Source organism: Lepisosteus oculatus, chromosome 13, assembly GCF_040954835.1.
Source record: "Lepisosteus oculatus isolate fLepOcu1 chromosome 13, fLepOcu1.hap2, whole genome shotgun sequence".
NCBI lineage: Eukaryota > Metazoa > Chordata > Actinopteri > Semionotiformes > Lepisosteidae > Lepisosteus > Lepisosteus oculatus.
In genome coordinates this window covers 29,463,578-29,474,461 of record NC_090708.1, presented here as the reverse complement: position 1 = coordinate 29,474,461, position 10,884 = coordinate 29,463,578, and the positions used below count along the sequence as shown (strand labels likewise).

Here is a 10,884-nt window from a genome sequence, read left to right as displayed (position 1 = left end):
CACACAATCCTGCATAATTATACAGCATTTAATGAAGAGAAAAGGTATATTCTGAAGAGAGGAAATGCAAGTAGCATAAATTGTCACAGTTCTAAACAATGCTTGAGCTGATTATGCATTGTAATATGTAGGAAGCTTTATTGGCATTATTATTTGCATAACATTTTGATATTTGGGAAAAAAAATGCTTCAGTAGTAAATAATGAAAAAAACAATGCATGTTGTTCTGTGCTTCAGAGGGTGAGTCCAGGAGTAGTGTGTGTGTGAGGCAGTGTGTGTGTCTGAGCACACAGGACAGCAGCTGTGTATGCAGTGTGTGACACACAGGGAGATGGTCTCCCAGAATCCCATCATATCTGGTGGAGCTCCCTGCCACACTGCAGGAACTGGAAGATGCCTGGGCTCCACTAATACAACACAAACAGACATGACAGGTGAGGAAACTGACTTCAGTAAGGCAACAATGTGATAGCTTTAAAAGGATTGTATTAATCTTTCTGTCTATCTGTACTTCTGTATTTCATGTCCATAAGTACTTATGTGTATAGTGTCTCTGGTGTTGCAGGCTGTGTGCAGTGTGATGAACAGATAAAACTTTTCTTCTGGCTGTCTTGGGCACGAACTGGAGGGCTTTGTATTACAACAGTGATGCTACTTCTGGTCTTACTAAGATGCAGAGAAAAAGGTACAGTAATTATGATACTTTGACTGCATTATCTGAAGGAAACACCCTAGAAATGCCTCTTCTTGATCGCAACCTTTCTTATGTAGTCAGTATGTATAACAGCATTCCTTATTTTCCAAAGATCAGTTAAATGCAAAAACAAATTTAAGAAAAACAGAATTTGAAATGTATTTTATGTTTCAGCTTGCTTTTGAAAATCGAGATTGAATGAATCATTGCTAAGCTCTGCATTGCTCAAATCACTGGAAATTACTCATGTCACCTTTACACAATTAGGAACAAAAGCAACAAAAGTTATTATTCAAGTAAAGTAAACTTTTACAGAAAGCTTGACTTATTACCACAGAGAACAATGTAACTGACTGGCATTCATAGAGAGAGAATGTATCCATCTTCAGCAACTGTTTTATTCTTAGCAGATCCCAGCTTTACCTGGCAGATGCAGGGCAAAAGGTGGATATACAATATAAATAGTACTTCAACCCATAATAGGGCATTCATAAAGAAATTTAAGTTACCAGAGAAAACCCATATAAATAAGAGGAAAAATCCAAACACCCAATTTCAAACAGAATCCTTAAGATGACAGAACTTATTAATTAAGTCTTATATAACAGGTTAAAAAAAAGAAATACTTATGTATATTTACTAATTTATTTTTTCTATATTATTTATTGATGGCTAGAGCAGATGGTTCGAGCATTCTGATGGTTAGAGGATTTCTTACATGAGCATACATTTTTATACACTGAATTAAATTGTCAGAGCGACAGGTTTTTGCATACTGTACTTGTTATCAGGTGGAATTGTTACAGAATAATCCTCAAAATGAAAGAAAGGATTTCTCTGAAGTTTAATAAACATTGTGGTTTAAAGGTATATAGATCATTCAATAAGAGTTTTAAGAAGGATCAGCAGCCATTTTCACACCTTCAGAATCCGAGTTTAAAAAATAATGTACAGCCATTCATAATTTTAAAATCTGCATTTCCTTTTGTTAGCAGAGCTGATGTACTGAAGAAAGAGAAATCACAGCCTTCTCTCAAAAACATACCTTGACTCTTCCTACTGTTTTTATAAGAACTTCTATTGCAAAATATTTTATTATTTCTCTACCAATATACCTCTCATTATTTATTACAGGAGATATCACATTACATTATCAAGGAATTAATAATTTATTCTCTTTCATGTGCATCATTGTTATATATTCAAGACTTATAGAAAGAAGATATTTTTCAATATTCAGGATATTACCCTCTTGGATAAAATACAAAGCAACTAGATTGCTAAAAAAATAAAACAAAATGTAGAAACACTGGAGATTACAAAGGGATTGTCACAAATGCATAAAATGCATTTTCTGAATTGATCCAATGAACATGAGCGAGAATAAAATAAATTTTGCAGTGCGCTTTACTCAGTCTACCGCGAGTCACTGGTAAATACTGCTAGTTACCGTAAATTCACCGCTAGTTACCGCAAGCAAAATAATAGTATCCGGAATTTCCACAAGGTGGAGCTAATAAAGCTCAACCTCTCATGTTTGAGCTGTCGCCATCAAAGTCTTTAACAAAGATATTACTAATAGTATTAATAATGAATGACCTTGGACAAGCTGTAAACTCAAAGTATTGCCCTGGTCCACATTATTTTTTTCATTGACGGTCTTTGTAAAAGTAACACCACGGCATTTCGCAATCACGCATTTGTTTCCAATCATGCAAAGTACAGTAATTTTTGACAATCGATTCACCATGCCTTTCACATGCTCATAAAAGAGATTGATTGCGGAACATAAACATATTACCGTATGCAAACTGTACTGTATACAGTATGTATATGTATATTTAATGTCTTAACTGTGCCCGTTTAAGTATTGAATATTTATATGGAATTTAACCACTGAAGGGAAATCTTAGTACCTGAGCATAAAAAGAATAGGAGCATACTGTAACGCGTGTGAAGGCCATAAACGATATTAATTTTTGAACTTAAACATACAGTATATGGCTGGTCTCGGTACTTTAAAGAAAACATACACACCAGTATTCCATTTCTCCCTAAACATTTTAAGCATCGAAGTCTTTAACTAACGTGATACCGGAGTCAACAAGCATACTTTTAGAATTTGATTAAAAGGGAATATTAAATGGAATCGCGTACCTAAAGAAATTAATAACGATATAATTATATTTATGTTGCAAAAAAACTGCAACGGACATAAAAACTCCCTTGCTTTTAACAGAGCGTTCCATAATTTCTAACTACGAAAATTATTTAAACTGCGACACTTATCATTCAACCAGAGTTCGAAATATCATGAGGATCCCCAAGAGCACAGCAAAGACTGTATTAAAAGTGTACTAGTGACAAACTAGATCTTTTTTTCTGAACCGGGGAAAATCTGATCATGTTTCTCTATAACAATAATAAAAAACATTATTTTACATATCACCTTTATGTGATATCATCTTAAGGACAGCACATACAAGGGTTAACTGCACAACGGACCGCGCAAAGAAATTTAAAATAGTCTTCTTGAGGTGTGAGGGCAGGAGTGGATCGCAGAAGGCATAATCAGAAAATTAGGAAAACAAAGAACAGGACAGGTGAGACGTGTATCCAGAGAGCGAGTGATCAGAAAAAGGAACAGCTGTTACGCCCAGGTTTTACGCTCTCTCTCTGCTGAATGAATAAAAGCATTTTATTAAAAACGCGTTTCCGTTTGTCTGGGTACTTACTTTGTAATCTGTGGTTTACATCTACTGTATTGCTTTGAGATGCCACTTTTAAAGGTGATATGTAAAATAAAGTTTTTTAATATTGTTATAGAGAAACATGATCAGATTTTCCCTGGTTCAGAAAAAAGATGATTAAAATCTGTAATCTTTCCACTTGTATGTCATCGGAAAATACAAGAAGTTTCTGCTTTGTGTTAGGATGGTATCAAAAAGTAATCTAAGTGGTGAGAAAGCTGTGCTCCTCAAAGCGCTTTACAGGATAAAAACAATAACAACAATAGTGTTAAGCTGGGCAAACGATTTTATTTATAGAAATTAAAAAATGAGGTATAATGATGTGTTCTGGCTCAGACATTAACGAGTACAACCCCCCTTTCTGTGGGAGTGATGGCTGTGACGAAATAAACCGGTTTCATAGGTATTTTCAAAGTAGAAGGGAGCGAGATTTCCAGAGAAAGACACCACCTCCTCCAAAGCCAAGGAAGTACAGTACTTACTAGTTTAGAAAGCTAGGCTCCTCAATGAAATCGCTTTAACATGCTAATGCGTTGGTGTAACAGTCCGGGCGTGGCAAGCTTCTAATGTCAACTAGACTCGATTGGAAGACAATGAACATATTCTAGCCCTAAATGAATTAATAGCAAACATGGTTTACATAAAAGAAATTTTTCCAAGAAAGTTTATAATAATACGATCTATAGTTGAAATCTGAGCCTAAATAAAAAGAAAAGGCATTTTCAGAGAGCAATCACGCTGTGTTTATGTAGAAAAAGTGATTAGGTTTATGAGCAATCTAATTACTTATTCATTTAAAACGCTATATAAAATAAAGTTTATTATTAATTTGCTGGACAGAGCGGTGAACATTATTATGGATAAGACAAAGATAACGATCCTGATCAGTTTAGAAATCTGTGTACGCTGTAAGGTTTTTAATTCTTAAACTTTTAAAATATACGTTTCGAATAGAAAGAAATCATCTTCCTGGTACAGTATGTATAGCAAACCAGCACATCTTTTTTCTCCAATCAGAGGGGTTAGACGCTCGGTTAAAAGCAAAGGAGATTGTCTGTTATAGTGGACATAAAAACAAGAGTTCGCTGGCATTATCTCCTAGAAGACATAGACCGGCGCCAGGCCGGGAGAATGCCCGCAGCGTAAAAGAAAATGCCTGATGAACTAGGGATTGGACAGTTTCCAAGTGCTTGTACAATCGATGGAAATGTTCAAATAAATGTGCAAAAGAAATAAACAAAATAATCATTTGTTTTTTTTATCATATTGGCTAGCTAATGTCCTCTCTTTGCTGGTTAGTGGTTGTGTTTCTGCGTTGGGTAGCAACGGGTGACTGTTCTCAGGCGGAAGATGTAAGCAGCTTAATTTTCGTGTTAAATCATTTTTTTTTAATTAAAATTCATTCTATACAGCAATCGCATATTTGGGTACCTTTTCATAAAACTTTCATGCTTAAAATGTTTAGGGAGAAATGGAAGACTGATAATGGAATGCATGATAAGTGTCGCAGTTTAAATAATTTTCGTTGTCAGAAATTATGAAATGCTCTGTTAAAAGCAAGGGAGTTTTTATGTCCGTTGCAGTAAAAGAAAATGCCTGACAAAGTAGGGCTTGGACAGATTCCAAGTGCATTTTTGCAATTTATGTTGCATTTTCCATTGTGCTGCTGTAATACAGTTTAAAATACAGTAAGTCTAAACTGTATCAGCTTTATTTATGGGTTGCAATTTAGAAAAAGTCAAAAACCGCACTCAAAATGGAATTTAGAGCTTTCTGGCAAGAGGAGACACCCAAATTAATAATGTAACATGCCACTGTTTGTGCATGAACAAAGTTATACTGCGATTTCCTTAGATACGCGATTAAAAAAAAAATTAAAAAAATTGAATCCCCGGCAGAACACATTCCATAAGAATCAGCGCTTTTATATATATTATATAGGTGGCTTCTCAAAACTTTACTATATGTGCAAACGTTTTATGATTGTTTTATATGTCGCTGTTGTGAATGTCTGTGGAGTGTATCTTATTTGCATGTCTGTCCTGGCTCTCTCGCTCGCCCTCCCCCCCTCTCTCCCTCAATTCAATTCAATTCAGGGTGCTTTATTACCATGACAGATGGGTACAATCAGTGTTGGGTATTTGCTTTGAGATTCTACTTTTAAAGGTGATATATAAAATCAAGGCTTTAACTTGTTTTAACTCCTCAAGTCTGAGTTCTCGTGTCTGTCCTATCCGAACCCGAAAGTATTACAATATGTATCTTTATAGCAGGTGGTGTACAACTTTTTAGCATAGATTACACTTTTATAAAATGTATTTAAAAAATAAAAATGATTACAATCTAATCTTTCCACGTTTGATCCCAAGATCCCAAGAAAAATAAATCTAAACGGGGAGAAAGTTATGCTGAAAGTTTATTAAGATACATAGAAGACAAAGATATCAATTTATGTTGGAGAAAGCTATGCTGAAAGTTTATTAAGATACTTAGAAGACAAAGATATCAATTTATGTTGCATTTGTCTGATTGTGAATCAAAAAACACATATATTTAAACACGCATTTACGATTTAAATCAAAACGCGATTTAAATCAATATAAATGTTTATATTGTAACGCATAGGTGACTATTCATTGTTATTAAAATGACTTAAATTCGATCATGTTGTGATATTTAGAAATATAAATTTGTTTGGTGCGAGTGAGGTTTTATTTAATCTTTGACCAAGGGAAACGTTTTATTTTTTCAAAGAAATGTTTGTTAAAAAAAGTCATGGCTCCAGTGGGATTCAATCACAAACCATGTGACGTGGGAGTCAGGAACCTAACCCACAGCGCCACCGGTAAGGTCACATGCAGAGTGCTGAAAAAGCACTACAGAAACATTATCAATAGACAATGTACAGCGTGTACTATTCTTGTGTTGCAGTACTTGAATATAATTATATCGTTATTAATTTCTTTAAATACGCTATTCCATATTATATTCCCTTTTAATCAAATTCTAAAAGTATGCTTGTTGACTCTGGTATCTCGTTAGTTAAAGACTTAGTACCACGTGTCATCGTGCGTCACAATGCGCTACGCCGTAGCCAATTACCTCCGATACGTGTCTGTACCGCACACTTTGAATGGCTGCATCTGTAGGTTTCACAATAAGAAGCACTAAATGGTGTTGGGTATCTGGAACAAACTGGCCAGCCAGAGCTGTTTTACAACTGGCTTTCAAGAAGCAGCTGGATCTTCAAATTAATGCACTACCTACAAAAGGAACCTGGCCCTCTCGTGGTTGTTTGCTAAAATATAATGGGAGAATGTTATAAGACTGGGTAATGTACCAATATATCACAATATAACTCAAAGAGAGCCATGTGATATACAGTACTCCAAGGGGGACCCACTGAATAAACATAAAGTGCTTCTAATGAAATAAAGACTTCTTTTCTCATTGTCTGTCTCAGTAGAGATGTATATTACAATGTAATTACTGTAATGCCTTACCAACATGTATTATATATTCAATAAGTCATATGCATGTCATATTAATAAAAATATTTTATGTCCAAAATGGAGCCATGGTCATTTTTACAGTGTTTTTACAGTAGAGCAAGGCCTACAATGGGTTTTGTTTGTTAAGGTGGTCAATCAAACAACTAATTTAGGACCACTTTATTTAGAAGCATATGAATGACACAGAGTGAATGTAGTACTTGTAAAAATGTTACAGCTTAGTGTTACAATCATACTTTGTGAGAAGGTGGTCTTCTGTTAAGACTTTTCTTGTTTATCTCCTGACAATTTATTTAATTTAGTTTAATTCTGGTGATAAATGCAACGCTAGTATAAACATTTCGCACAATATTAAAAATAATAAATTCAGAATTATATGTTTATCAAATTATAAAATATTATAAGATAATAATTTGGATAGTAGTAAGTTTTTTATAATTTGCAATAAAAGAGTTTATAGCAATTCATAATGACTCATAACTTGCTTATTATATATCACTATTTTAGAGATTTGAACTTACTATACAGGTTACCTTGTTCTAAGGGGTTACTGAGAATTCATATGACCTAAGCAAGTATTACATTTAATTTTAGTCATCATAAGCCGGACTCTATGAACAATATAGAACTAAAGAACAATATAGAACTTAGCCAGCAGCCATATCACCCTGCAACTCACAACTGGCAACCCACTGAAGCTAAGCAGGTGTGAGCCTGGTCAGTACCTGGATGGGAGACCTCCTGGGAAAAACTAAGGTTGCTGCTGGAAGAGGTGTTAGTGGGGCCAGCAGGGGGCGCTCACCCTGTGGTCCATGTGGGTCCTAATGCCCCAGTATAGTGATGGGGACACTATACTGTAAACAGGCGCCGTCCTTCGGATGAGACGTAAAACCGAGGTCCTGACTCTCTGTGGTCATTAAAAATCCCAGGGCTCTTCTCGAAAAGAGTAGGGGTGTACCCCGGTGTCCTGGCCAAATTTCCAATTGGCCCTTACTTATCATGGCCTCCTAATAATCCCCCTCTATGAATTGGCTTCATTACTCTGCTCTCCTCCCCACTGATAGCTGATGTGTGGTGAGCGTTCTGGCGCACTATGGCTGCCGTCGCATCATCCAGGTGGATGCTGCACATTGGTGGTGGTGGAGGGGAGTCCCCATTACCTGTAAAGCGCTTTGAGTGGAGTGTCCAGAAAAGCGCTATATAAGTGTAAGCAATTATTATTATTATTATTATTAAAGGAGGGAAGGGGATCATTAAAATTTACATGGAAAACCTCAAAGTTAAAACACGTTTCTGAAATATTGGTGGAGCAGTAAGAGGAGCTTTTCCCTTTGGACACATATTTTGTAAACAAAAGCCCTGGTATGCTGACAAGGGACAGTAGTAGATCTTGTTAAGCTGTTAAAAGATGTTAAACCAAGGCCCTGAATGCTTGGGCATTACACTGCATCTCCTGGCTAAATTCTGCTCTGGACCTGCATCAATTTATCTTCATTTAAACTAAATATAGGGTTAAAGAGAAGCTAAATATGATATCTAGAATATATTGTAATGGATGGCATGGTGGAGCAGCCATTAGTTTTGTTATCTTGCAATGCTGGGGTCCTAGGTTCAATTCTGGACCTGTGATGTTGACTGATGTGAGTGTATGTCTTTGTTTGTACAGTGCCTTGCGAAAGTATTCGGCCCCCTTGAACTTTTCAACCTTTTGCCACATTTCAGGCTTCAAACATAAAGATATACATTTTTTATTTTATGTGAAGAATCACCAACAAGTGGGACACAATTGTGAAGTGGAACGAAATCTATTGGATTTTTGAAACTTTTTTAACTAATAAAAAAATGAAAAGTGGGGCGTGCAAAATTATTCGTCCCCCTTGCGTTAATACTTTGTAGAGCCACCTTTTGCTGCGATTACAGCTGCAAGTCGCTTGGGGTATGTCTCTATCAGTTTTGCACATCGAGAGACTGAAATTCTTGCCCATTCTTCCTTGCAAAACAGCTCGAGCTCAGTGAGGTTGGATGGAGAGCGTTTGTGAACAGCAGTTTTCAGCTCTTTCCACAGATTCTCGATTGGATTCAGGTCTGGACTTTGACTTGGCCATTCAAACACCTGGATACGTTTATTTGTGAACCATTCCTTTTTAGATTTTGCTGTATGTTTGGGATCATTGTCTTGTTGGAAGATAAATCTCCGTCCCAGTTTCAGGTCTTTTGCAGACTCCAACAGGTTTTCATCCAGAATGGTCCTGTATTTGGCTGCATCCATCTTCCCCTCAATTTTAACCATCTTCCCTGTATCTGCTGAAGAAAAGTAGGCCCAAACCATGATGCTGCCACCACCATGTTTGACAGTTGGGATGGTGTGTTGAGGGTGATGAGCTGTGTTGCTTTTACGCCAAACATATCGTTTTGCATTGTGGCCAAAAAGTTCGATTTTGGTTTCATCTGACCAGAGCACCTTCTTCCACATGTTTGGGGTGTCTCCCAGGTGGCTTGTGGCAAACTTTAGACGAGACTTTTTATGGATATCTTTGAGAAATGGCTTTCTTCTTGCCACTCTTCCATAAAGGCCAGATTTGTGCAGTGTAAGACTGATTGTTGTCCTATGGACAGACTCTCCCACCTCAGCTGTAGTTCTCTGCAGTTCATCCAGAGTGATCATGGGCCTCTTGGCTGCATCTCTGATCAGTCTTCTCCTTGTCTGAGCTGAAAGTTTAGAGGGACGGCCAGGTCTTGGTAGATTTGCAGTGGTCTGATACTCCTTCCATTTCAAGATGATCGCTTGCACAGTGCTCCTTGGGATGTTTGAAGCTTGGGAAATCTTTTTGTATCCAAATCCGGCTTTAAACTTCTCCACAACAGTATTACGGACCTGCCTGGTGTGTTCCTTGGTCTTCATGATGCTCTCTGCGCTTTCAACAGAACCTTGAGACTATCACAGAGCAGGTGCATTTATACAGAGACTTGATTACACACAGGTGGATTCTATTTATCACCATCAGTCATTTAGGACAACATTGGATCATTCAGAGATCCTTGCTGAACTTCTGGAGTGAGTTTGCTGCACTGAAAGTAAAGGGGCCGAATAATTTTGCACGCCCCACTTTTCATTTTTTTATTAGTTAAAAAAGTTTCAAAAATCCAATAGATTTCGTTCCACTTCACAATTGTGTCCCACTTGTTGGTGATTCTTCACATAAAATAAAAAATTTATATCTTTATGTTTGAAGCCTGAAAAAGGTTGGCAAAAGGTTGAAAAGTTCAAGGGGGCCGAATACTTTCGCAAGGCACTGTATCTGTCTGTAGGGGTTTTGTGAATTTACTGGGACAACTTATTAATTGTAGAGGCAATCACGAGGTGGTCTGTTATGGATTTTAGCAAATCAATCGATCAGCGACTCACACACACGGATTCAATAAACAAGATACATTTATTAATACATAAATTGTGCATAAAACATATAACAGTAGCCTGGATACAGGTGGCAGATCTTACTATGAGGGTTATCAAAGTGCAAGGTATATAATCACGAAGAGATGCAAAACTCAAAGAGATACAAAGAATATGCTTCAGTATACAGCTATACTATCGTTAATCAGTCTACATTAGCTACTCAAAAGAAAATACATTACTCATATGAATTGAATTGATATCCACTTGTGTTGTGGTAACAATTGAATTCTCGAGATGCAATGTAGAACATTGGGTTAATTTATCCAGATATGCATTTGTATTTCCCGGCACGGACACCAAAAACCAGCTAGCGGCAGCGTCCAATCACTGTGGCATTCAATAGGCATCATCCTGGTGTCCTTTGGCTCCTGGACAACCAGTCAGAGTGCAGCTCAGAGTCAGACGAATTAGGAGGAGAGATTTCTTCTGTGGCTAAACGCCGACAGTGTCTCTTTCAGGGACCTACTAGTA

At 36.8% G+C, this 10,884-nt stretch overlaps 1 long non-coding RNA gene across 4 annotated transcripts in view; it reads left to right on the top strand.

The window, feature by feature from the left end:
- The first annotated feature begins 315 nt into the window (after window positions 1-315).
- Window positions 316-10,884, top strand: part of LOC102698521 (uncharacterized) — a 30,508-nt gene continuing 19,939 nt past the window's right edge. For 3 of the 4 annotated variants that reach the window (XR_011191464.1, XR_011191462.1, XR_011191461.1), the window contains exons 1-2: window positions 316-434; window positions 566-685. This is a non-coding gene — a long non-coding RNA (uncharacterized lncRNA). Of the gene's footprint in view, window positions 435-565; window positions 686-1,689; window positions 2,781-10,884 lie in introns of those variants that run through there. The other variant, XR_011191463.1, reaches the window with a different exon arrangement.